Consider the following 27,490-nt stretch of genomic DNA (forward strand, 5'->3'; position numbering starts at 1 on the left):
CTTCTCTCAGGAATTATGTTTTCTCTGAAATTCCTCATTCTGGCTTGTTCTTCATCCTTTTAATTTTGGGAACTTCACCGTCTTCTCTGGAATAACATATGTATGTGTGAGCGGCACGAGGAGAACCTGTCTGCCTCTCCCCATCTTCCTCCTTGGAGCCTCTGGGGACAATGTTTGCAGAATAACAATAGATCTCAGCTGTGCTGTGAGAGGAGGTCAGTATTAGCAAGACCACTTTGTGGGACTCGTGAGCACTCCAGAGGGAGGCACAGGAGATTCTGATGACATGGGCCAGCTTGGTGAAGAGAGGGAAGGGTAGGCGATGGAACAAGGAAGAAAGATGGAGCAAAGGGCCCCCTGGCCCCACAGGCCAGCCTCGCTGTGGACCGAAGGGACCTGGGAGGGCTCGGGAAATGTCCACCTTCTGGACTGTGAGCACACTTGCAGAATCACGCACCGAAAACTGTTAAGTGCTCTGTTTTCTTATATCATTTTATAGGCCTTGCTTTTAAATTTTAACAGAAATTCAATTAACTGTGCAAATGAGGGCGTATCTGCCAGCTCTTCTCTGGAGGAGACCACGAGGGGCTGTGTCCTTCGCTGTCACTCGTGGGGAGTAGCACTGGCATGGGGCGGTGCTGTCTGGAGGCAGCGAGCTGGCGAGCCTCAGTTCCTGCTGAGCATTGGTCCGGGGGATGTTCAAGCCGCTGCTTCTCCCCAGGTCAGTACCCTGCCCCTGGGAAGGCAGAGCAGACTTGAGAACACAGGAAACACCCAAGAACGAACATAGGAAGCCAAGCTTGGGACAAACGTGACACAGGAAGGTGTGGGCGAGCCTGCTGCATTCACAGGCACAAAACCTAACCTCAGTGTCACTTAGCAATAGAAGGCATAACGCTGGGGACACACGGAGAGGAAGTTTGAGCCAAAGTAAGCGAGTTTCAGTGCATTCAGCTAAGATGTGTTATGCTGTGATAGAGCCAGCAATTCCCTCTGCAGAGAGCCAGACAGTGAGGTCGGCTAGGTCACCCACTCGTGTGCCAGGAGTCTGCTCAGGAGAGGCGCCCAGAGAACTCCTGCTTCAGAGAGGCCCGGTTCAAACAAAACCCCTTGCTTAAACACAGCCGGGGAAGCCGGGCATAGCTCAGGTGAGCTCACGTTCTGACTCCCTGTGAAGCTCAAATCCTATCCATTGGCAGGAAGGATATTTCACAAACAAGAGGCCCCCTTCGAGCAGAACCGGGCCTGGCTGTAGAAGATAGGCCAGGTTTTAGGAGGAACCCGGTTCAATGATTAGAACTGGCCCCACATTGAGCCACGTGAAGAGGGATAAGCTTTCTGCCCTGGAGAATGACCAAAGCAGAGACTAGAGGCTGTAGATGAAATTCCTGAGCAAGATGGGGAGGAAAGGTGGGGCCAGGAATGACTGTGTGGTCCCTTGGTTACAGTGTCCACCCCCAGCCTTTTCTTTTCTCTTCATCCCTTTGGGGCACAGGGCACAGTGGGGGGAACTTCAGGATCAGGCAGATCTGAATTTGAATCCCAATTCTGTCCCTAAGTCACTGTGTGAACATGAGTTACTTTATCTCTTCGCCTCTAAATCTCCTTACCTGTGAGGTGCGGTAGTGCTCCCTGCTCTGCTGGAGCTGAGATGAGCAGACGTAGCTCATGTACAGTAGATGCCCCGCAGATACAATGGGAATGATCACACTGGGCAAAGGACGAGTAGATATGAGGAATCAGACTGAAGGTGACCCCGGGGACCATTTGGTCAGTCTCCCTCACCTTATACTGAAGGAAAACAAACTGGAGAAAGTATAAACATCGTCCCCAAATCTGACAAGTTAGTGGTTGAGCGAATACTGAAAGCCAGTTCCTTTTTCTACCACCTGACATGATGCTTCCTTTCTACCACTCAGCTTACTAGCAAGGCACGCCTTCCAACCGAGACCTGCCCTCGAGCTCTGGAGGTGACATTTATCGAGCCCCACTCTGCACAAACCGAAGTGCACAAGCAAGGGAGGCCATGGTGAGAAGGTAAGATTCTTACCCTTGCGGAGCACACGGCCCATTTATGCGGGAACTAGCGAAGGTTGCTGCAGTCCCTGGAGATGAAGTGACCCGTGGGAAAGGCAGCCTGAGCCCCACATTCTGCAAACACCAGTGCTGAAGGTGAGACAGAGTACCTGGCTCTCTTAGATGTGTCGTAGTGATCAGGGGCCCTAGGGCCTGTTGTGTTTGGAAATGCTTTGGTGATTAATCTGATTGGATATGTCCCCTGTGTATTTACCAAATAATTGTATTTCATCTCTGATTCATCTCTGGCGTTGCTCATTTGATGCCTGAACATCATTGATGGAAAGGTGGTCCTTTGTTTCTATTTACTCACCTGGCTGAGACAGTGTCAGCGATGGAGAGCAGAGGCTGTAGTGCTAATGTTGGCTGGTGGTTAGTATTGGCAGCTGTGAGCCCCTTTAAAAGCTCTCCCCCTTCCTCTTTTCAAGAGAGCCAGCCTGAGGATTCTTTCCCCTGTGTTGTATCTCCTTTCTGCTTGAGCCTGTTTTAATAAAACCTTATCCAAACCAAACTTTGAGCCTGATGCTTCCACATGTGGAACTCAAGGACCTTCGCTCAGTGACAGAGGGGTCAGGTGTCTGGGACTGATCTGAAGTCTGGGCATTGCTCTTGCTTCTAGCCCAGGACATAGAAAGTGTTTATGATGTTGGCTACAGCCCTGGGACATCCCAGTGGGCAGAGGCTCTGTCATCCTAGGAGGGGTCTGTAAGGACAGAATTTGTTATAAAAAATTCTCACACTCATTATTTTGACACTCATTATCTTTTTTTTAAAAACCAACATCCTTCCTCCTTCTCTCTGGAGTCCTATCTTGGGTATCAAAGCTACATGCCATCATGTCAGCCACTTGAATTATATTTAAGACCCTCCCTTGACCCTTAATAATTCCCTCGTGTCCCCCCAAAGGAGCTTTCTCAGCTAATAGAATATGGGTGGACATCACAGAGCTTTAGGAGGGTGTACTTAACCACATCAGCCATATCAAGGGGTTGTCCTAAGCCTTAGCTCTCTCCATCCAGGTAATGGGACTTGGACTGGTTAATTTAACTCTCTGGTCTCAATTTCCTCATTTTATAAGCAGACAAAGACTGAGTGGAGGGTGAGTGAACTGAGTAAAGGTGGTCAAAAGGCACAAAGTTCCAGTTCCAAAATAAATAACTCCTGGGGGTATAATGTACAGCATGGTAATTATAGTTAACAATACTGTGTTGTATATTTGAAATTTGCTGAGAGAGTGTATTTTAGGTCTCTGTGCAAGAAAAAGAGTTATAACTATGCAGGATGACAAATGTTAACTAGACTTATTGTGGTGAATCACTTTACAGTATATACAAATATCAAATTTTTATGTTGTACCCCCAAAACTAATACTAAATAATCAATTTTAAAACTAATACTAAAATATCAATTTTTAAAAAGCAAGAATTAGCTTGATAGCTAGAAAGTCAACAGAGGAATTAAAACGAATATTAAAAATATATATTTGATTAACACAAAAAAGCTAGAGATGAGGTGAAGGAAATCTAGAGCAAAGCGGCAAACCTGAAGTTAACTATTTCAGTAACCACACCAAATGTAAATTGATTAAATATTTGAATCAAAAAGCATGACTGTCACATTTACTAAAAAAGCAAGAACCAGTCATGCTGGTTATAAGATACTCTTTAAATACATAGGAACAAATAGATCAACAATAAATAAATTGAAAAAGATATATCATGCTAAAAGTAACCACAAGCAAATGGGAGCAACTATATTAATAGCAGATGAAATAGACTCCAAGATAAGGTATATTACTAGAGTTAAAGAGGGAGACTTCATAATGGCAAAACATCAAGGAAATAGGAAAATCATAAATATTTAAGTATCTGATAACTTATCATCATATTGAGTTTCAATATAATGAAGTAAAAATTGACAGAGAAATAGAAGGGGAAAAAAAGGACTTTTGCTCAAAAAGCTCTAGCGTCTCTACACGTGTGCTTCAGACACCAGCCCAGAGCTCGAAGGCACAGAAAGATGGGGCTCCGAGTCCTGCTCCCCAGCCTCTGCCGTCAGCCTCACATGCGCTCTCATCCTCTAAGTACTGGTTTTCCACAGAGCATTCTAACTGAAGAGAAGATTCCAGTGCTTTAAAAAGACCTAGTGCTCCTTAGGGACTCTTGCAACCTGAAAACTCTCCAGCTTTCTGATATACTTCACAAAGGACAGGACTACACACTGATGTCCACTCCGATCCACACCCAGCATAAGAAGCCTTTTTATTTGTGAAGTCAAAATTTAAAGTTTAGTTTTTTTTGCAATGGGAGCCAAAGCATACAAATGCTAGCATTCTTGTTATAAGACTGCAATGGTTGCCTTCCCTTTTTAAAGACAGTGGAGAGTGTCCTTCAGATCAAAAGCTCTTACTTACCAAACAGTAACAATGCTGTCTTTTATAGACTTTCTGCAGAACGCCTCAGAGGAAATCCTTTTATCTGACTGTACCACCTGATAGTTTCTTCTTTGATCTTTCCATGTTCTTGTTCTGCTTTCTCCATTTTTGATGCTTCATGTTCTTCAAGAGTATAAACTTGCAATGCTGCATTGTTTCCATTCAGAGAGACAGATTTCAAATGGAAACTGATGCTTCTGATTTAAGGCAGTGCACTTTTTTTCTCTATAAAAGGCTCTTAAAGTTCCTGGTGACTCTTGTGAGTCATTTGTCCTTGATTTGAATGTGATTTGAACAAATTCTTGTTTAATTTTTTTTACTTCCCCTTAGCTTAGGGCAATTGACTACATAGCCAGGTGCAAAAATGTCAGTTGTGAAAGTGGAGGTGAGGGAGTGGCCTGGAGCAGAACAGGTTGGGGGGAGATGAGCAAATGATGACACAGGGAGACTCGAGGAGATCCTGGAGCAGTGGGACAATGTCCTATTCATCTTTCTGCTTGTGTGCCCCAAGATACCTGGACAGGGTCACAGTGCTACTGGAGATCATAACTGTGTAGCAAAGGTATGTTCAACTGTCCTTTCCAGAGACCTCCACTTACCCACCTTGTCCCAGCAACTAACGGAGGTGTAGACATCTCCTGACGATGGAAATTCAGCACAAAGTTCAGCTGCATAAATGTAAAGGAAGCTCTTGATTTCTTTTGTGGTGCAAAGATTTGCTTTCAAACCTAGGATTCCCTCCCTTTTCTCTCCTGAAAATACAAAATTCCCTCTCATTTTGAGTTGATACTTACTCAAGTACTCAAAATTGCCTCTTCATAGTTAGATAGCCTTGAGTTTCACCCCCACCTCTCACATTTCTTAGCTATCCAAATATGAGTACATTCTGGCGTTATGCCTATCTAAGAGGCATAAATAGGTTATTTAGGTTACAAATCAGGAGCAATGGGAGTGTTGTAAGATTTATACTTCAAAAATTACACAAGAGCTACAGTGTGGACAACAGGTTGGAGGGAAAGGAATACAGAATGAAATTAAGAATTTATTGTAGTCTAGGTAAGAAATCATGAGAGATTAGATTAAGGAGGTAAGAGCAAAGAATAAGAACAATGGATGGAATTAGATATATATTCAGGAAATAATAATACTAAAATTTCATGATGAATGGGATGTGAAAAATGAAGCAGAAGGAAGTGTCCAGATTAATTCTTAGATTTCAGGCTTGTGGAAGTCTATGCTTAATAGTACCATTCTCAAAGACCTTCGGGGGGGAGGGGAGAAGAAGAGATCAGAAGCTTTCGTCAAGGCTGGGAAGCACTGCTGGCATCTCATGGGTAGAGGCAAGAGATGCTGCTCAGTGTTTCTGATGTGCAGGACAGACCCCACAGCAGTTACTTGGTTCCAAATGTCCATAGTGTCAAGGTTCAGAAACCATTCTAAAAAGAATCAGAAATGATAACTATGTGATAAGTATGTAAGACTTCTTGGTTATTATTTAGATATCCTTAAAGATAATTAAAAAACAATATGTAATGCACTGTGAGGTTTACAACCTGAGAGATTAAGCAGAATGGGTATAAAAAATTGTCCAGGGATCTAATCTCATGGAAGTTACAAGTGGTCTTGTATTAAGAGTTGTCACATGGAGGGATGGGAACAGAAGCCAGGTTACTGGGAGTTCAGATGTGAATGGGAGGTAAGTAAATCAAGACAGTAAGTTCAGAAAATTAATAGAGTCTGGGGTAAGATAATTTTGTTGATAGAATGGAACTTTTTAATGTTTGTAAATTAAGGTAATTGATGAGATTGAGAAGAAGCAATTGGATAAAGGGAGGAATAAAAGACTATAGTATAAATTTCCAGAGAAGGAGGAAGGGGATAGGGTCTAAATCACACTACCAAACTGGCTTCCAGCAGGAAGAGAAATAGCTCCTCCATGTAACATGCAAGAAGGGAGACCAGACAAGTACAAACACAGTCACACTGGTGAGTTTGGTAGCAGGATTTTCGAGGGATTCTGATCTAGTAGCATCCATTCTCCATGAAATATGAAACATGGGCATGTGTTGAGAGGTGGTGGGGAGGCAGGAAAGTTGGGCATTTGAGGAGGCTGAGAAACTTTGGAGTAGCCACAGTGGAGAGTCAGGTTACAAGTTGACCGGGTACCTGAAGGATCACCTGGCACCGTTGTGCCCATTCAAGACTGATGGCCATAAATTCATGATGGTACAATCTGCCCTGTGGTGTGTTTCTCCAGGTGCTCAAATACAGAAAGAGAGAAAGCATATAGTGAGTTGCCCTGGGGTTGGATTTCAGCCAGATGGGGTATGGCAAAAGCCCAACGGGACAAGGGAGTTAGGGTATTGGCAGCAGTATTGCTAAAACTATGGAATCTAAGCAGGAGAGGTAGCAAAGTGAAGGAAGGAGAGTGAAGGCTGGGGAAAATAGAAGATCATGGGCCTGGAGGTCACAATGGGATCAAAAACTATTTTAATTGTTTTAATGAAAAAGCCAAACTGGAAAAAGAGGAAGTTGTGGTCAGACATAGGACACTTGCATTAATGATATTGGAGGTGGTGCTAAGATCTAGGGGGGATGACCAGTGACCGAAGTCCCCTGATACCAGGGGATTAAAGACCCAAACATCATTGTGTTAGATGAGCATGTTTGATATGTGGGGTTGGTATTCTTTGCCCTTCCTTTCAGGGATCCGGAAAGTATGCATCCTTTTTTTTATCTCAACTAGTTCTTCTTTTGAGGTTTAAAAACTGCATCCCCAAACATATATTTCTCCAGTTATCTTATTAAGAATGAAATAATACCCCTCTTGGGAAAGATGACGAAGTTGTATTTTTTCCTACTATTCTGTCTATTCACTTTTTGTTTTTGTATGACAACACATTAGACCTAAAGTATTATAATTAGATCATCACCCCCTTTCCAGAGTGGCTTTTTACACTTCCATTCTGTTACAGAGCCACATATGATGCAATCATCTAGACTGAATTTTCTTTGTATTTCTTTCATTGGTCAGTGTCATGACTTCCACGTTTAGAGCCCTGCATTTCGATTCATTCCACCATCAATTAAGCAGTCTTTGTTTAGGTTATAATGGTGGGTTGCACATCTAACAATTTATTTTCCTCTATCCTTTCACATGAACAACAATTCTTCCTGAATATAGATTTCTCAGAATGTAGTTTTTTTTCCCTGCAAGCTCTGCTTCATGTCATTTTATATCTTTTGCCATTAGGTATTACAGAGGACAATTCTGAAGGCAGTTTAATTTTTGTTCCTATGTGGTCCAATCTGCCCTGCCACACCCTGAAAGCAGAGCATGAGACATGGACTTGAGTTTAGTTATTTGGAATACAATCCCAGGAAGCAGAGGGAAAGGGGCAGAGAAAGAGACAGAAAATACAGTGTGTGATATATGAGTTACCCCTGTAAGCAACTCATATCAATGGTGCTTGAGAACATCTGACAAACCATCTAAAATACACCTCCAGCTGAAAGACAAGAGACTGGGCTGGTTACTTACAACTCCAGTTCTCCCTCCATTTCCTAGCTGCTCCAGGCACAAGGGGAGCAAATTCTTCCTGCTTTGGAGAAACGCCATGGCAGGCTGTTAACTGGGAGGGAAGACCGTCCACCAAAGATCTGCCGCTAGAGTCAGAGAAGGCACCATAGTACCTGTTACCACCACCAACCCGTCCTGGGCTCCTCCTACGTGCTTGGCAGTAGTCAAAGTTCTGTGCTTAAATTAACTCTTCTACAGCTTAAAGTAAACCTCTGAGGCAGGTAGAAAACAACTGTTTTTTAAGTTGCCTTTATACAAAATCTTCCAAATTATCATTTTTTTTCTGAAAAAAGCCCTAGGATCCCATAAGTCCCCCAGGATTGTTTCTTTGTTTCCCAACACTGCCTAAATGATTCTCTTGTTTTTTCACCTCACCTGTACCTCCTTGCACCCCTGTTGTTTCCCTAAACCCACACCGCAAGTCTGCAACCCCATAATCAACTTCACTGGCTCTGTTATTGGCACCATTGAGCCTTGTGAAATCAACCAACCATTTTCATTCTGGACTCGAAGTTCAACACAACAGCCTTGTGACCCAATATACCCTTTCCTTGTCCTTGGGCAGCTTTGTATTCTATTTTATTAGCAAGCTAAAAGTTTTCATACTTGTTGATAAAGATACCTCAAGACAAATGCTGGGCATAGAAGCCACAGGGCATAAATCTGCAAAGTAGTAAAAAGCTAACCTTTCAAAGAATATTTCTTCTCTCACTCACCAACTTTACATTTCCCTGTATGGCCCTGGCCCCGGAAGATGACTGGTTAGCCAGAGACAGGTAAGATTCCTCAAGGGAGGAACAACCTAAAGACAGGCACAGTCGCAGGGGGCCATCAGGTGAGAAATTGGGGATCAACAGAGGTGAGGCTTAGAACCTTACCCCCCCCTGCTTTGAGAGAAATCTTCTGCATCCGTGGATGTTTTGTTGCCCTTGTCTAACTTGGATTAATACTTAGTCTATAGGCACACACCTGATCATCTACATTTGCCCTCTTACAGCACTAAATTATGTTTTCTACCTTTATCTTGCATCTACCTACCACTTCAGCATTTTATTAATAATAATAATAATAATAATAATAATAATAATAATAAGGGAGAAATGTGGGATTCACATTTAAATCAAGTATAAAAATCAAACGAATAATCATAGTTGACCTGATTGTTTATAGTTCATGATGCGTGATCAAAACCAAAAGTTTCTGTGATATGACTGCCCTTGCACTGTTCACCATGTAAGAACTTATTCACTATGTAAGAACTTGTTCACCATGTAAGAACTTCAGAAGATTGGAGACTGTTGAGAATTAGGCTTGGGGTTGATTAATGATTGTGCATTGAGTCCCCTATACAGAATTTTATTGTTGTTAACAACCATTTGATCAATAAATATGAGAGATGCCCTCTCCAAAAAAAAAAAAGTAAAGGTCAAAGTAGCATTCAAAAAAAAAAAGTTTTCATACTTGTTTCAGGCCCTCTACTAACTGGCCTCTTACTTCATCAAGAAAACTAAGGCCATCAACCTCAACCGTCTGTCCCCATCTATAATACAGTCCTACCTCCAAATTCAGAGAATGACATGTCCCTTCTCAGCAAAGCAAAACCCCTCCTCATACTCTTGACTGTGTCTCCTCTTCTGTCCTATGATCTCCTTCGTTAATTATCCCCTTCTACCTGTGTCTCCAGCCTCCCACTATTCTCCCTCTTTCCTCTACTGCTGTAAATACTCTCATTTTTTCCCATGCTGATAAAAACCTTTTCTTGAAACCAAGTCTGCCTTGAGATACCATCCTCTCTCCTTCTGTCATCCAGTTTCCAGAACAATAAATTATGCTCTAACATGTTTCCAAGCTGGCCATGGGTCTCTCTGCATTCCACTGAAACTGCTCTTCATAAATACGTCTACAATGCCAGATCTTGAAACACTCTTTTCTCTTGGCTTCAATGACATAAAACTCCTCCATCATTGATGAGTCGTTCTCCTCAGGATCTCCTGCTGGTTCTTTCCTGGTCCAACTTCCAAATGTTAAAGGGCCCTAGAATTGGACCCTCAGCCCTTTTCTCCTCTTTGCAGACATCATTAATTTTCTACCTAGAAAATCCATACTCCAAGAAGCTCAATGAACCCCAAGCACAAGAAAAAAGAAGAAAAACTCCATCAAGGCACATAATAACCAGTTTCCTCAATGCCAGTGATAGACAGAAAATCTTAAAGTATTTTTTTAAAAAACAACTATATACAGAGGAACAAAGACAAGGACAGTAGAGAAACCCATTTCTATGCAGCATCCAAAAACAATCTTTTTAAACATAAATCAAAGCTGCAGTGGTGTCCCCTTAAATTTAGAACAATATCTAAGTATTTAACACTCCACAGAGCCCTAGGCGTCCAATCCTGACCCCGACTTCTCCTGTACTTCATCTCCTATTTTTCTGCTGCTCTTTCTGTTCTAGCCAACTGGCTTTCCTCATCCTTCATCCACACCAAGCTCGCCCCAGCCTTTGCACTTGCTGTTTCCTCTGCTAACAGGCACAGCTGGGTCTCAGGTCAACCATCACCTCTTCAAAAAGACCTTCAGGGATTTCGTCCAGTCTTCTCCACATGCCAGTTGCTCACTATGACGTCTGCTTTCTAAGCACTTTTCAACACCTTCAATTGTCCTGTTCAGTTATTGGTCTCCTTTTGGTTTTTTATCTCCCCTCCCACCTCAAGGTAGAAGTTCCAGTGGTGCAGAAACTTTGTCTATCTTAAGATATTGCAAGTTCCTCAATCTCCTTGCTAAGCAGTGGTCCTTTCAATTATAAGAACGAGCAGAAAAAGACAAAGTAGTCAAACTCAAAGCATCCAGGCCCCAGACATCCTAACGGGACAATTAATTCAGCATTTCTGAGTGAGAGAGGAAATACCTGAGCTTGCAAAGGACAACAAATGAGAGAAATGCCAAGTAGGTCCTGTCATGACAGGCCAAGAAGTTCTTCAGATACTCTGTCTGTTTGATCATTGTTTGATGTACCTGTGTTCACTCCAAGAAGCAAAGGATACATGGACACATGCCCTATAAATGTCAAATAAAATATAAACGTCACTATCAAAAGGCTAATTCCCCCAGAGACTCTCATTGGATAGGTCATGATTTCTCTCTTTTTCTGTTTCCCAAATAAAAGATAAACTTCCTGAGCCCTCTCCTCTCTTAAGGGTAAATGCTTCCTGGTTAGGGTAACAAGGCTGCTAGTCATCACTCACTCCACTAGCATTTCCTATCCATCACCACCACCCCCTTAAACTGGAAAAATATTTGATCTACAATAAAAAGCTTTTAAGCTGGTTTTGTAATTTCATGGATTATTTTAAGCCTTAGTTTAAAGGGATTTTAATGCTTTTTCCCTTTTCCAAATACTTTCAAGCATGTTTTGAACAGAATGGACTCTCTGACCCCTTGTCAGACCTGGATTGCTTAGTAGGCCCATGTAGTTGACTCACCACGTACACGACTCTCAGGAGGCACTCGCAAAATCTTCAGTGATGATCTAAGAATTATGAGAAATTTGGGTTGTCTGCTGACATGAAGGAAACTGAAAATGGAAAACACTTGCTATCTTGTATAATGAATATGCACTGTAATCTAGCTGAGAAGTAGCTTCTACATTCAAAGGTGTAACTGTAACACTTAGTATTATACTGATTTTTTACAAAAAACTAGACCAGCATTTATTTTTCAGAATGACTGTTTTCATGGTTTTATACTACTTGCTAGCCTTCCCCCATCAGTAAAGTGTTCATCAGAATCAGCTTCAGAAATATCCACAAAAAGGACAAGAAAACCATTCTCTTCTCTAACGTCTATTTTTTAAAACGAAAATTATTTATCCACTCTCTTTACCAGACTTAGCTCTAAATGATTTTTCCAGCTTCCAAAAAGTCAAATACATTCTCAGAAGATTAAAATCTGCTGTTAATGAGATTATTTTGAAGAATGGACCACAGACTCTGAAGTTCACAAAGAAGAGTTTTGGTAATTTTGGGGGCAGGAAAAAAAATTTTTTTTTAAATGTGAACAATAATTGAAAAACAGCTCTACCTGATGTTTTTATATATAGGCCTTAAAAGTCTTCATATAGAAACATCTTAAAACTATGTCACACTTTGTGTCATCAAATCCTACAACCTAGTGCCAAAGCCTGGAAAGTGATCAACACATGTGCATTAAACAGAGTCATTGTATTAATTGTGGGAAAAGAAAAGAGAAATATTCCCTCCTAGTGCTCCTAGGGAGTTCTGCATTTTTAGGAGGCATCTATGTAATGTGTGGGAGACACTGGGTTAGAGGAACAGATTTTTTAAAAGGCAAAGCATTTAGGTTTATTTAGAGAAAAAATATTCATTCCTCTATTTCTCATTTAGAAGATTACCCCCCCTATTAAATTCTGAAGCTGAAGGTCAGTAGAACAACTCTGTAGGCAAGCCTTACCTACTGTCCAAGCAGTTCTGAGCAAGTTAACAGCTCCAGGTCTCAGGTTCTTCTTCTATAAGTAAGGAGCAATAATGCCAAGATTGTTGGAATTTCAAGTGAGCTCGTAGATAAGCACACAAAGTGGTGAACCTTTCTGGGCCTTCACAGCCCTGGCCTACAGCTGCATGGACACCAGCCTGCTGCGGTCGTTGTCTCCGTCCGCATCCCGACTGCCCCCAGGGCACAGCACTCGGACCATCGTCTCCTGGCCTCAGCAGCCTCCCTCCTCCTCTCACACAGACAAGGCCCCCCAACCGCACACACTTCCTGCTGGGAAGTTCCGGCAGCCTCAGCCCCTGCTGACCTAGGGGTGCTATTGCGCAACTTCCCTCTGCTTATGACGCAGTGTCACTGGAGGAGTGACCCCAAACTCAGAACGTAGTGGCCCCTACTGGCTCCTCACACCCCAATCTGCAAAAGATGCCAAAATTCCCATTCTCCAACAAGCCCTCGCTGAGCAAAGGGTCCGGCAAGATGGCAACGTCCTCTTTTTGTGGGCAGAATGAGTTTTCAGGCATAGGCAGGACAAACCTAGGAGATGTAGGGGTTATCAGACCAATTAATGTCATACGAAGGCCAACCGCAGCCCCTGTGGCTCTGCAGAACTGCTTGATTCTCTGCGGCTATCGAAATGGAATGAATTCATTGACTCCGCTGCAGTGGCCCTTTAAGAGACATTTCCAAAAAGAACAGAAGCAAGCAAGGCATCTTGGGCTCTTTGCCCTCTAGCCGCCCCAGGAGGCTTCCCCAAATGCCTTTACTGCTGCCCTTTGCCCCCTGCGGGTAGCACTATTTATTGTGCCCCACACATGAACAGAGATTCAATTAAACATTAGGATTTGGCAGCAACAAAGTGTTTTCTTGTCAGACATGTTGTAAATTGTATGAAAACTGTTTTGGTGCACTTCACAGCTTTGGAAATAAAAACACACTCATACAGCAATTGTCTGCTGTTGCTCTAGGAAGTCTGGGTGCCTGGGCTTCTGGTCAGAGCTGGAAAGTGGCCAATAAAAGGCATGTGTTTGAGGGTGGGATGCACGCAGTACTGACCACCACCAGCTAGATGTGGAGAAACTTTCCACCCCCTCTGGGTGCTGTGTGAAGATGGAATGGATAATAATATACTTGAGAGGTTTAGCACAGTGCCTGGCACATTGTCGTTTTAATAGGAGCAGTGGGGATTGGGGGATGATGACATCAGTAGTAATAATGCAAGTTGTCATCATAACAGTAATAATAGCAGTAAGTCCTGAGCAGTAAGTCCTGAACTGGAGTCAGGAAAACCTAGGTTCCCATCATAGATCTACCAGAATAATCTGTCCAATCCCTCTTCCCAGAGTCCAAGAAGGAGCAATAAAAACACTGGGAAAGCAGATCAAAACCAGAGGAGAGTGCTCATCCCTAGCTAGTCAGTAATCCCTTGAAGCAGCCAGAGACAAGCAGAACCAAAGGGAGGAGTTAAGTCTCAGGACCAGAGAAAGGGGCAACAGATCATCAAACTATCCAGTTATTGTCCCCTCCAAAGGCTCCCTCAGAGCAAAACAGGAAGGTTCTGAAAGAAAATTTGTTGGTTTTCCAGACATTAAATACATATGTGCTACAGAAATTCAAATTGAAATTATGTGGTACTAGGACAGGAACAGACACAGAAGTGAAATCAAATGCAAAGTATAGAAATAAATCCAAATACATTGGGGATTTAGTATACAGTATAGATCAGTGGGGGGTAAAAAAAGGTAATTATAAAATAAGTCCTGCTGGAAAAAAGGATAGCCAAGTGGAAAAAAGAAATACATGTAGGCCTCTCACTCACACCTTACAATAAAAGTAAATTACAGATGAATAAAAATTTGAAATATGTGAAATGAATCCATGAAAGTACTGAAGTGAAGTATGTGACATTTTTTCTTAGAATAAATAAGGTGCTCCTAAAAATATATAAAACCTAGAAGCCATTTAAAAATTATTAATAAATTTAACAATAAAAAAACTGTAAAAGGAAAGTATGCATGAAAAACTGTCAAAACAAAGCAAAGTAAAAACATAGAAAGTCAAAAGAAAAATGTCAAACCAAGAAAAACCTACTGATCATATCATAAAGAACTAATTTCCCAAATATATAAAAAGTTCTGGCAGATCAATAAAAAAGTCAAATATAAAAATGTCTGCTCACAGAATTCAAAACAAAGATGCTCTGAAGCCACCAAAAGAAGCTAAATCTTACTTATAATGAGAGAACTTAAAATTATGAGATAACATAATTCAACACAGCACCTGGCACATAGCATTTCACCTCAGATTGGCCTTTGAAAAGAATGGAAAGACTTGGAAAAAACGTGGTAATAATAAAACCACATTTTAAAATAAATAATAATAAAACTAATTTTAAAATTTTATAATAAAAAATACAAAAATAATTATTAAGTAATAAAATCAAAGGTGTATAGTTAAGTAATAAACTAATAATGATTACCAAGAAGAAAACTGGTTAACTCCAAACTGAGAGCTTACATTTGGAATGTTTTTTTCTCCTTCAAGAATAGTCAGTTCTTAAAGTAGGAAGGTGCTCTGAGAGTGGGCATGGGAATAAAATGTACACTTTGCAGAATAATTTTTTTTTCCTTTCCTTCTTAAAATCACTTTCTGGGCTCATAGCAACAATTGAAAGCTTCTTAATGTAGTTGAGTTAGAAAACATTAACAGGGTCACTGAGTTAGGAGGCTGTTGGCTTAATTATCTTCAGAGCTGCCCCACAAGAATGCGAACTTGAGATTGCATTCATTTAAGTGATATTTGGAGAAAGAATGAAGATTTAGTAAACCGAAAACCAAACCAAAACAAAAAAAGATGAGCTTATGATATTATAGGCACCAGTAGGACTGGCTTTTCTATTTCCCTCTCCACTACTAACTAGCTATGTGATCATGGGTAAGTCACTCACCCTCTTTGAATCTCAGGATTCTAACTATGAAGGTATAAAGATGTAAAAGTTTTGACAGTTAGCTGCTTATGAGTAGAAACTACTGTCCTCTGAACTGTCATGTCCCAAACTGGCTTTCTGCAGAACTCTGCTAATAGGAGGGCTGTGAAGAAGGGTCTGTGCTCATATGAACTGAGGAAATTGGAATTTAAGAAAAGTTGCATCACTGAAGATCTTCCCAGAGCCTATAATAGGCTAATATGCACTGTAAGTCTCCAAAACCAAAATGAGGGATAGATGTTGCAGTATTTCCCAGTATGTTCCAAAGAGGGTCACTTTTGGAAACACTGCTCTCAACCAAATTCCATTTGGAAGGCCCTGTTCTCTTTCCACTGCCTGGTACGGAAGTTCTGCAGAGTCAAAAGTCGTGGTGTGTTTGTTGGGCCTTGTGCTGGTTATTCCCAGGGTGCCACTACCACACAAAACCTCACCCTTCCTCCCTCCCCACCCCTCCTCCCACTCCCACCATCCATTCCCCACTATCCCTGCCCCGTCAGTGCCCCAGAGTCTGACTCCTGTGGGCTGCACCACGCAGGCCCTCCTGCCCTCTGCTTCCAGTTGGGTCCCGTCAATGGAAAATAGTGCAGGATGCTGGAAGGTAAAAGGGGAGAAAGTTTGGAGCCTTTCTTCCCCAGATCCTCCCCTGAAATGCTGTCTTGGTTGTGGACAAGGCTGTATGCTCCTATGATGGTTTCTTAAAGTAAGATTCATGGACCCCCACTAAAGGAGACAAAACAGAATTCCAGAGGACTATGATCTTGGAAGGGGAAAAAAATTACACCATTTTTTTCATTAACTTCTAACTGAAGTTTAGCATTTTCTTCAGTTATGAGTGTTAGCAGCAAACCTCGGTAATATTTGTGAGTAACGTTGCTTAGTAATATCAGTGCTGTGATTGTACCACTGTTGAAATCAAATATATTTTTGTAGCTTATTAGAGTTGTTGTGGATATCTACAAGTATTATTAATACTCATCACTGCCTTCAGATTATAGCATTATTAAATCTGCCTCCTAATTTTATTTAACATGTTAGTAAGGAGATTTAAAATGACTATATGACAAATTTGTTTTTTAAAATATTTTTAATAACTTTATTTCATTATAACTGGTTTTCTTTGTAATTCTATTAGCCTTATTCCAAGGACCTATGTGTTTCACCAGGCTGCCTAAGGAATATTTGGTACAAAAAAGGTTTGGGACTCCTGCCTAAAGAATCTTAATAGGCAAATTCTCCAGAGATATACAAATAGCCAATAAGCACCCCTACACAGAACACCTGACACCAACAGTCATTCGGGAAATGCAAAGTAAAGCCAGAGTGAGGTACTTCACACTCAGTGAGTGGCTGTAGTCAACAAGCCAGATAATATCAAGTGTTGGCAAGGATGTCAGGAAATTGGAAGCTTCTTCCTCTACCATGGGAATGCAAAATGGTACAGCTGCTTTGAAAAGCAGTCTAGTCATTCCTCAAAGACTAAACATAATGTCGCCATATGATGCAGATATTCTGTTCCTACTTATAAACCCAAGAGAAATGAAAACATATGTTCACACAGACTCTTGGACATAAATGTGCATAACAACATTATTAATAATAGCCAATGGAATATTATTTGGCAATAAAAATGAAGTTCTGACACATGTGACCACATGAATGAAACTTGAAAACATTATGCTCAGTGAAAGAAGCCAGGCACAAAAGACCACACTCTGTATGATATCATTCAAAGTCCAGCCTCATTATTTGGGGATTCCATATTTGCAAATTCACCTACTTGTAACCCCCAAATCAATATTTATGATGCTTTTGTAGGCATTCACAGACATGAACTGACTAGTAAAAATCTGAGCTGTCTGATGTGCACTTCCCAACTGATGGAGAACAGGTGACGCTCTGCCTTCGTGTCTCAGCTCTCATACTGCTCTCATACAAGTGTCCTTTTTGCTACTGACGTAATGCAACATTTTCATGTTTTTGTGCTTTTTGGTGATTTTACTGCTTAAATGACCCCCAAGCATAGTGCTGAACTGCCATCTAGTTTTCCTGAGGGCAGGAAAGCTATGATGCACCTTGTACAAAAAAAACATGTGTTCGGTCACCTCTGAATAGTAGTGCTGTTGACCTTGATTAAATGTTAATGAATCAACAATCAATATTTTTTAAGGTGTGTTAAAATAGAAATGCAACATAACACAAGGTTATATATGTGTTGATGAAACTACTGTGACCACAGAAATGGCTCACAGAAACCTAACCTTGTATTGTCCCAGGAGAACAATGGTTCTGCCATATTCACTAAGAAGAGCTTTATAGAACATATTTGCCAAGAATAAAAAGAATCAACAGTATGTATATGAAATGTCCAGAATAGGCAAATTGATAGAGACGGGAAGTAGATTAGCAGTTGACAGGGGCTCAGGGTGGGTGGAGTCAGGGGGAAATGGGGAGTGACAGTGAATGGGTATATGGGATGTGGGGTGGTGGGAATGTTTCAACAATGATGGCTGTGCAGCTCTGTGCATATATTAGGAGCCATTGAACTGTAGGCTTTAAATTGGTAAATTGTATAATATCTGAATTATATCTCAATAAAGCTATAAAGAAAGAACGGGGAGAGAGAAAAAAAGAAAAGGAAAGGACACCAACCTTGGAGGGAGCCTCCCTGCCTCCAATGAAACCAAGTCCCCTTGTCCACCTTGGAGCAGCAATAGGCAATGGCTTCCTGCCTTTGTTAGTTCCTGTGAGGTCAACAGTCTTTTCATGGTTTTTTCCCTCTGTCCACACCCATGAAAATGGTCTCTGTGCTTAAATGCTCTTCAATTAAACTCTTCTAAGTAGAGTCTGCACCTGCCGGGTCCTGTGCGCTCTGTCCCGGGCTGCCTCTTGTGCCATCACCCGCTCTACTGCTTGTGCTTTGGTGTGAACATCTGTGAAGCAACCCCACAGCCTGGACTGCCACACTCAGGATGTGAGGACTCTTGGGTTGTAAGCAACAGACCCTGATTCTCATTATCTTAAGCAACAGGGTAACTGGAGAAATACAGGGGGGAGTTCAGAGGCTGGAATTGAAGGCATGGCCTGAGCTAATCAGGCAGCCCCCACAAAGGAACAGAGACACCCCCTACTCAGAGCCCACTGGGATGAGATGAAGTGCCAACGAGGGCTTCCCATCCCTGCGGCACAGCACTCACCTTCAGCATCGCAGGACACAAGTCTGAATGACTGGACTCAAACTCCAGACTCACCCCTGTTCTGAGCAGGTGCAGAGAGGGAAGATGCTCGCAGGAGGTTCCACGGGCCCTGTGGCTTCCACGGAAGGAAGGTGAGTGTTGCTCACCACCTCTCCTAACAAGAGAGTGCTTAGCGGTGGAGAAGCGATGCCCCAGAAGGAATCCCGGGTGCTATTAGGAAAGAGAACGGACATCAGTGTCCAGTCACAAATGTCAAAAGCTCCCAAGAACCCAGGCAGGAGAAAGGGCCAGCCGGGAAGGCCAGGCTCCGGGGCCAAGGGCCTGCCCCTTCACTAGTGCTAGCAACAGCAGAGAGAGAATAAGAGACAAATGGACATTTCTTTCCCTTTTTTCCCCCTCAAACTGACCACATACAGTGCTTTCCATCACGACAACAAAAAAGTTTTTGCTAGAAAAAGAGTCACCACCCCAAGCAGGACGTTGAGCATTTCCGTGTGCTTCCCACAGTCTGGCTTCTTTTTTTCTTTCTGAATATTTCTTCACAATTATAAACACATCCATTTCCATTCAACATCCAGACCCATGAGATGGAGACTCTCAGGACCTGCCAGACAGGTTGTCAGAGGGGACAGGACTGCACAGCTGGGACCCCTGGGAGCCTTCTCCCGGCTCCAGAAGTCGGCTGGCAGCGCCTCTACCTGACTCACTCTGCAGGATGCAGGGTCACCAACAGCCAGAGCCCTGTGTGCCCAGTAGGGCAGCAGCAAAACCCCAGCACCAAGTACATGCCTCTCTTTCCTCCAGCCAGCTTCGCTCTGTCTTTCTCTCTCTCAAGTTAAATCAGAATCCCACAGCTCTATGAGGATGCCTTGGGTATGTTATGTTCTGTGTTCCAAATCTAACCTTTTCCCTGTTTTCACTGGACAATATGTCGTTGCAGAATACTTTATACCTTGCAATTGGAGAATTGCATTATCTGACACTAAGTTCATTTAAAAAATTTTTAAATAACCATTAAATTTTTAAGTCAGACCTTTTACCCCAGTGAAGACATTAGCTTTTATAATAGCTCTACCTTAAATCTAAAGCTTAATCCATTATTTCCATTTGGTTGGTTTCTCCACAGTTGTGTTGGGTAACTCTCCTGTTTTTTTTCTGATAAAACCTTCTAAACACCTTGCAAGATACTATGAGGATGGGAGGGATTATCTCTGCCTACATCCCCTCCACAAAAGCAAGCAGCAGAGAGAGAGAAAGAAGAGAGAAAACACAAAATTTGTCTAGTATAAAGACCTGGGCAGCTACTGAAGGTCACTGCCTTAAGCCACTGGTACTCTTGCTTCTCAGATTAAAATGTCAGGACTCATTTTAAAAATAACCACAATCAGGCTTCAAAGAGATCTTGGCAAACCCATGCTCATAATAGCCCTTTTCAGAAGAGCTGAAAGGTAAAAGCAACTCCAGTGTTCACCTGCAAATCAGTAGATAAATAAAATGCTATCTACACATACAATGGAATATTACTTAGCTTTAAAATGAAAGGAAATTCTGATACCTGCTACAGCCTGGTTGCACCTTAAGGATATTATGTTAATTAAATAAATCAGTCACAAAAAAACAAATACCGTATGACGCCACTTGTATGAGGCTTCTAGAGTGGTTAGACTCATGGGGACAGAAAGCAGAAAGGTGGCTGCCTGGGGCAGGAATGAGTGTTTAATGAAGACAGTTTCCATATGAAAAGATGAAAGGGGTTCTGTGGATGGATGACAATAGGGGCTGCGCAGCAGTGTGAATGTGCTTAATGCCACTAAACTGCACTTAAAAAGTGCTTAAAAAGTGGTTAAGATGATAAACTGTTGTGCTGTATCCATTTTACCACAATTAAAAATAATTTTTGAAAAATAAGCAAAATCAAAATCAGCTTTCCCAAAGTAGCCTGATTCCCTAACCTAAGCTAGTTTAGCCCAATATGTTGTGCCAATCTTCATTTTCCCCTGGGGAAAGGAGAGGAAATAAAAATAAATAAAAAAATATGCCTGCTTCCCCTCCTCTCCTTCTTTATTAAATATAATGTTCCTGGAATTCTCAGTTTTGGAGGTCTTTAGAATTTATCTCCCATGGGTTCCAAAGGCTAAGACTTTCAAACATCACAGCTAAATAATACTTGGCATCCCAGAGAAAGGTTCAAAGTTTTAGTTCTAGGACCCAAAGTAAAACTTGTAAAACAGACTTCCAGTTCTGTTCACAATGTAATGAGAGTGTAACTGTGATGCATAAAAGGATGAGTTGCTTGGAGCTCAGTTTTCACCTGGTCTTTTAAACAAAAGGACAAAAAGCTAGAGACAATCTTGGCAAGGTTGTGTTGACCCAGGGTAAGAGAGTGACAAATATGTAGCAGAACCTCTGTTAGGTCACTTTCTTGGCTTTATATCTTAGAGCATGCTGATTTGTAGAGCCTAAATCATCCAGCATGAACCGTTTTGCATTTCTGGTGATGTTAGTAGTCATTCATTTATGCTTTCAGCAAGTATTTATTTACCTAACAAGTACAGTCTTCCTGGAACCACAACTCTGGCACATGGACTCAACTGAACAAATGCACTGGAACACGCAATAACCCTTCTCCTTCTTTCCCTAACCCTAGTCACTTCTTCATTGGATCCTCCTTTCTTTTTTTCAGAGATTGGTGGTAATTTGGAGAGTCAGCAAATAAAACTCTCGAGATCAAATCTTTATCAGTTACAAAGCTCAGCCTCAGCCCAGCTTCTGCTTTCTGTAATCAGTTCAAGCATTCTGCAACCAACTCAGTTCAAGGGAGACAAGCACCTCCAAATAAATGCCCGTGCAGGACCACGCTGGGTGCTTCATTCACAAAATTACTTTGTTGTTATTGCTGTAACTATTGTTATTATTGGAAACCTGCACAGGGCTTCATATGTGATTATAGTGGATATTAATATGACATATGTAACTGAAGTAGGTACTAATAGTATTCTCAATTAATAGGTGAGAAACTGAGTCACAAAGAAGCTAGGTAACCCCTCCCAAATCACCCAGCTAAGAAAGGGCAGAAGTAGTGTTTGAACCCAGGCAGTTTGGGTCCAGAACTTGTGCTCTGAACCATAGCTATGCAAAGTAGCTAGACTTCAAACTTTTCTAAACTGGACTGGAAGACAATAAAGAGTTTACACCAGATTATAAATCTATGCTGTGCTTCCTTCAAGAAAGTCTCACTATGAAAACACATCATCTGAGTTAAACAGTGTGCTTAGTTTCCAAGCTGATTTACATCCTGGATCTACTGGGGAACCAGAAGCAAACAGTTCTAGACCAAAAACTGGCAGACCATTCTTCGAGTAGGTGATCTGCTCGCCCACTATGCCATGCTGCCTTTCATCTACCTCTTAGGGTAGTGTGCTTCTAGTATAAGACCCAAGCATCCATACTTCTTCTGTAAGACTAGCACTGCTAACTAGAAGTGTTAGGAGAAGTCAGTACAGGTCAAACTAACAAAAGGTACCACAATTACAAAAAAAACTTGAGAGGGATAAAAGAATTTCCAAGTCCCAGCCCACCTAAAGTGAGCAGCATTTGATATCTGTAAGGTAGAGAAGCCTCCGTGGCAACAAATCCTTCCCAGACGGATGCACAAAAACACATCTTCCAGAGTGACAGCTGGAGCCCTTTGTAATTTAGTGTAGCTTTGAACTCACTATAGTAAGATGCAAAATAGCCAAATTATAGTTACTCTCTCAGAAAGAGATAAGACTTCAAGATTTGTCCTTTCTTTTATATGGATGACCTGAAGCTATAGCCAGAGAAGAGTGCTCAATTACAAAGCACACTTGAAATAGAATCCTGTTTCAGTCAGTTAGCAGGGAATTTGGACTGGGTAAGTACAATTTCATGTGCCAAATGGGGAAAAGTAAAGAACTCCGAACACATGCAAGAACGCTTTGATGCAACTAAGAATTGGGAACTGGAGTTCCCAGGGGCTTATAAAGTCAGAAACGACAACAGTTTTCCTAGGGACACACCAGAAAAAAATCTGGTAAGTCATCTTGAAATCTTGCAAAAAACCAGGCATATTCTGAAGATTCAATATCCCACTGAACGTATGCTGAGAAACAGTACAATTTAGTGCTCAAATATAGGCTCTGATCAATTGCTGGCTCTGCTGTTTATACTTCTGTAATATAGTATTTACATCTTGTGCTTCTGATTTTTAAATCTTTATTAGCATATCTGTCTAATAAAGATCTGATGAGGATTAACTAAAATGCTAAGCAGAGTACCTGGCATGAAGCAAGGAGTCTTCTAGGGTTGACCTTTATTAGCGGTGCACAGATCATCCCCATTTTGGCCTTTGCACTTTGAATTTGGGTAAGTGTGCACCTTTCATAAGCCTCTGTTTCTTCATCTATAAAGTGGTGGTAAATGGCACCATCCATCCCCCGTCTCACACTGGGTTGTTGAAAGGATTAAATGAGACAACACACACAGAGTTCATTACAATGCAATACCTGGTATTAATGAGAGCTTGGCATGTGATAACTGCTCTATTACAGCCACCACCACCTCATCCACTACCATGTCCACAACCACCACCACACCACCACCTCCACCATGACTACCACAACTACCACCACCTCCACCACCACGTCCACCACTACCACCATCACCACCACCTCCACCATGACTACCACAACCACCTCCACAACCATATCCACCACCACCACCACCTCCATGACTACCACCACCTCCTCCACAGCCACCTCCACCACGACTACCACCACCACCACCTCCTCCACAGCCACATCCACAACCACTAACACCACCTCCATCATGACCATCCACCACCACTTCCACCACTATTCCCACCATGACCATCACTACCATCACCACCACCTCCTCCTCAACCACCTCTACCACCTCAACACCTTCACTATCACTTCCACCACCACCTCCTCTCCCACCTCCTCCTCTGTCACCACCATGACCATCACCACAACTACCTCCATCAGCATCACCTCCACCGTCACTAACACATGATTATACAATCACTATTTAGTTATTACTGCAAAGCCAAATATCTGCCCTTTGGACAGCCCTTATTCTCACAATAGCGGAAGCTAGTTTGCTTCCCCCTACTCTCTACAGGATCAACTTTCTCCACATATTTGAGATTCTTGTCTCACACCCATTGTGATGTTGATCCACACTGTCTCTGCTCCTCCACTAGTAATTGTTGCCCTTTAGACACGCACACGTGGGGATCACAGCCAGAGCCCCAGACAAGGCCGCATCCTCCCCAAGGCTATGCTCTAGGTCTATGCTTGTCTCTACTTTTCACTGTGAACACCTCTCTGGCATCGCATTTCCTAATGCAGCACAGTGCATTAGAAAAGGCATGGTCTTTAAAGTCAGGCCTGCATTCAAATCCTGACCACTCTAGCTGTATGGCCTTCCCGGCTTTCAGCTCTTCATTACTGAAAACTTGGCTTATAATATTTACTTGAAAGGAGGTAGGAGCTGAGAGTAATAAATGACATCATGAATACAAAGAACCAGGACTCTATTTAGCATAAAGCAGGTGCCAAATATATGTCACCCTCTTTCCTATCTTTGTAGCACTTGTCAAATCAGTAAAGCCATGAACTCTCAAACTTAAAAAAAAAATCAGAAACAATGGGAGATCTTGTTAGAAATATGGATTTCTGAATCTTACGCCCAGAGTTTCTGGGTGCAGAGGTCTGGGGGGAAACCTGAGAATCTGCATTTCCAACAAGTGCCCCGATGATACTGGCTGTGCTGGTTCCAGAACCACACACTGACGAGCACTGCTGTGAAGGAACAGCAAAAAGAAAAACCTAATTGAAACTTGAAGACAAAACACTTGCACACATCTGTAAATTTTGTTTTTTAAAAAAATACATGAAACATTCAAGCCCCCAACCTGTTTTTCAAGAAGAAAAGGTCATAAAGTGTCTCAGGAAATGACATGAATGCCAGGTGAGTGTGCCACATCATGTTCATGCTGCAGTTGATGTGGCCATTGCTCCACCGAGGCCCTTCTCCATTTCCAGGCACACCGGTTGCATATGTTCTTCCTCTCCGACTGACCAGCACCCGGATCTCCTTGCCCACTGAAGAGCTGGCAGTGCCTGGGAAGCCAAAGAGCTGGCAGCACCTGGGAACTTCTGCATTCCTGGGGCAAGCCCTTGAGCCGTCACTCAGGGATGCAGCTAAACAAATACTCCAGCTCCTTGCCCAGCTAGGACTGCCTCCCAGGGGTGAGCTGCCCTGTCCCCACAGAGACTGGGCCAGCAAGGCCCTCTGCTGGGACTTTGCTTGGTGTCACTCTATTGCTTTGGCCTCCTTCCCTCCCAGGTCATCTCCTTGGTTTCCTATAAGTTTTCCTTGAGAGCTCTGTCAAATAATTCAAGTTCACACCAATATTCACCCTCATCTCTGCTTTTGGGGGAGGCCAAACTGAGCTATAGACCATGATTAAATAAGAGTAATACATGAATCAGAAGCCCCATAGTGAAGTAAGGGAATGAGAGCAGAATATGAGGCATCCCTACATATAGGTACTGAGAGCAGGAAGCAGAGGTACACACAGAGGGGAAGAAAGGCCCGCAGAGGAAAGGCAGATGCCCCCTGTGGCTGAGGATAGCCAAGCCTCCACACCCCAATCAGACCTTCCAACCCACCTGGACTATGGACCTGACAGCCCATTATTAAGTTCTATGAAATACTGATGACCACTTCTTACAGTTCTTCAAATAATTCTAATTTCTAAGCATCTAGACTCTTATTTTAGCAGCCTGCCAGGGAAGTTATTTTCTGCACAATAATTTCCCTGAGCAGGACAACTTTGTTCACTTGCCCTGATGATGTACCTTAGGGACTGTGTCTGGCCCATTCTGGGAGGTCCAGGTGGTTGTCAAGATAGCCAGTCTTCAAGATTGTCTTCAAGATGTTGTTTTTCATTCAGACCCAGGCAAGCCACAGTGGACGTGACAATCCTTGTCTTGCCATGTATCGCACCCACTTCCCGTGGGTAGAGTCGACGCCATCACAGGAGACCCGGTTCGGTTTCAATCAGCTTTAATTTCTTCTCGCAGGCGGTGTTAACAGAAAGATTGCAGCTTGCACGCAGGCAAGTATGAGTTACAGCTCTTCCAGTTTCTCTCTAATTTCATTCCTCTCGTCTCTGCAGGATGGCTCACTAGCTTCTGGTTCTGCTTGCTTCTCTCCCACCTGGCTTCTCCTTTTTCCCTACTACTAACTACCGCTATATATATGTTTCCTAGACCAATCAAAGGGGAGAGCATGCGTGACCTTTAACTCTATTGGCGACAGGGCGGAAATCATGCAGTGTGCACGAGCACGGAACTACTTATAAGGTCTGGGAGGGGGATTCTACTCGGCAGAGCGGATGCGTGGGATGTGCCATTACCGGATGTGAGCGCCATCTTAGAAGGGCTGGGTTCCTACCTCGGCCGCGGCTCGGACTTCTACAGCCATGGACACAAATATCCCAAAAGAGACCCAGAGGACTCTTCTCAACTGCCTCCAATACTCAAATCAACTCCAGGGTAACCCTGCTTACCCCTAAGGAAACTCATGTACCTCAATCCAGGGGCTTGTAGATTGTGGATTCCCAAGGCTGAGTGACATTTGAGGAGTAGCCCCAGAAACAGCAAGCACGGAGGGTCTGTGTGTTTGCTCTGAGCCCTCCTGGTAAGAACTGTGAGTCAAGGGCGTCTGGAGGCTCAGTGCCTAAGTGATCCATGAATTCTTCCATCTGCTCTGGTAGATCATTCAGAGGAAAGAGAATGGAATTTGGAATTGGTCACCCCTGCATTTTAGGTCCCACCCCAGCCAGACTGCCCATCCAATGTGCGGTGTCCATCCCTGTGTGCACTCACAACGCACTCATTTTCTATCCATAATTGCTTCTGTTTTTCTTCCCCACTAGATGATAAATATTTGTCTTGTTCACTACTATTTAACCTCAGAGCCTAGCACCCTGCCTAGTGCAAACTGGTATCACCGGATGGTGCATTGAGTAGATGTACAGTTCCAGCGCTGACAAGCTATGTGATGTCAGGCAAGTTTTCTTGTCCATCATATAGAATAAAAGTACCTACCTTGAAGGTCTTCGGTGAGAGTCAAAATTTAATAAGAGATATTAAAGTGTCTGGTATAAAAGATATATACAAAGTTCCTGGGGCACTTGGTAGGCATTCCTTAAGTTTGGGTCTCTCATTCTGCCAACTTTTCCACTGTCATGTTTAAGTAGAATGCTGCCCTCATATACCTGGGAAACCCCGTCTGACAGCCCTGGAATCCCATTCAAATAAAGTGGAATGGAAGAAACTGAGCACCACCGCAGTCTTGCAATAACAACCAACCGACTGATGGGTGTGGGAAGCCCACCCACACACCTGCTCCCAGAAGGGCCATTTTATCCATGCTCCCAGCAGTGCAAACACCCCCTCTTGCTTTTCCCAGACACCATGCACTGCTTTCAAGGACAGCGAAATCAAAGGCAAGGTGAAAACCACTGTCATTAAATAGCAGGAGAACAACTATTTGGACTGAGATTCCTACAGGGGAAAACAATATTAGAATATTCCCTGAGATATTTCCATGCCATTAATAAAAGAAAGGAACTCCATCACCGTATGTATTGCCAAAGCGAA

The 27,490-nt window shown here is 42.6% G+C and overlaps 2 long non-coding RNA genes across 3 annotated transcripts in view; one reads left to right on the forward strand and one right to left on the reverse strand.

The window, feature by feature from the left end:
• LOC108396727 (uncharacterized) overlaps positions 1–12,851 on the reverse strand; it is a 67,403-nt gene extending 54,552 nt beyond the window's left edge. The window contains exon 1 of the long non-coding RNA XR_001853008.3: positions 12,558–12,851. This is a non-coding gene — a long non-coding RNA (uncharacterized lncRNA). The remainder of the gene's footprint in view (positions 1–12,557) is intronic.
• On the forward strand, positions 1,640–27,490 carry LOC108396726 (uncharacterized). 2 transcript variants are annotated; one of them, XR_012130458.1, is made up of 4 exons: positions 1,640–2,172; positions 24,863–25,069; positions 25,783–25,941; positions 26,145–27,490. It is a non-coding gene; the product is annotated as an uncharacterized lncRNA (long non-coding RNA). The 2 variants fall into 2 exon arrangements; XR_001853007.3 differs by having other exon boundaries at positions 1,643–2,172; positions 25,777–25,941.

This window comes from Manis javanica, chromosome 4 (genome assembly GCF_040802235.1).
Source record: "Manis javanica isolate MJ-LG chromosome 4, MJ_LKY, whole genome shotgun sequence".
Lineage (NCBI taxonomy): Eukaryota > Metazoa > Chordata > Mammalia > Pholidota > Manidae > Manis > Manis javanica.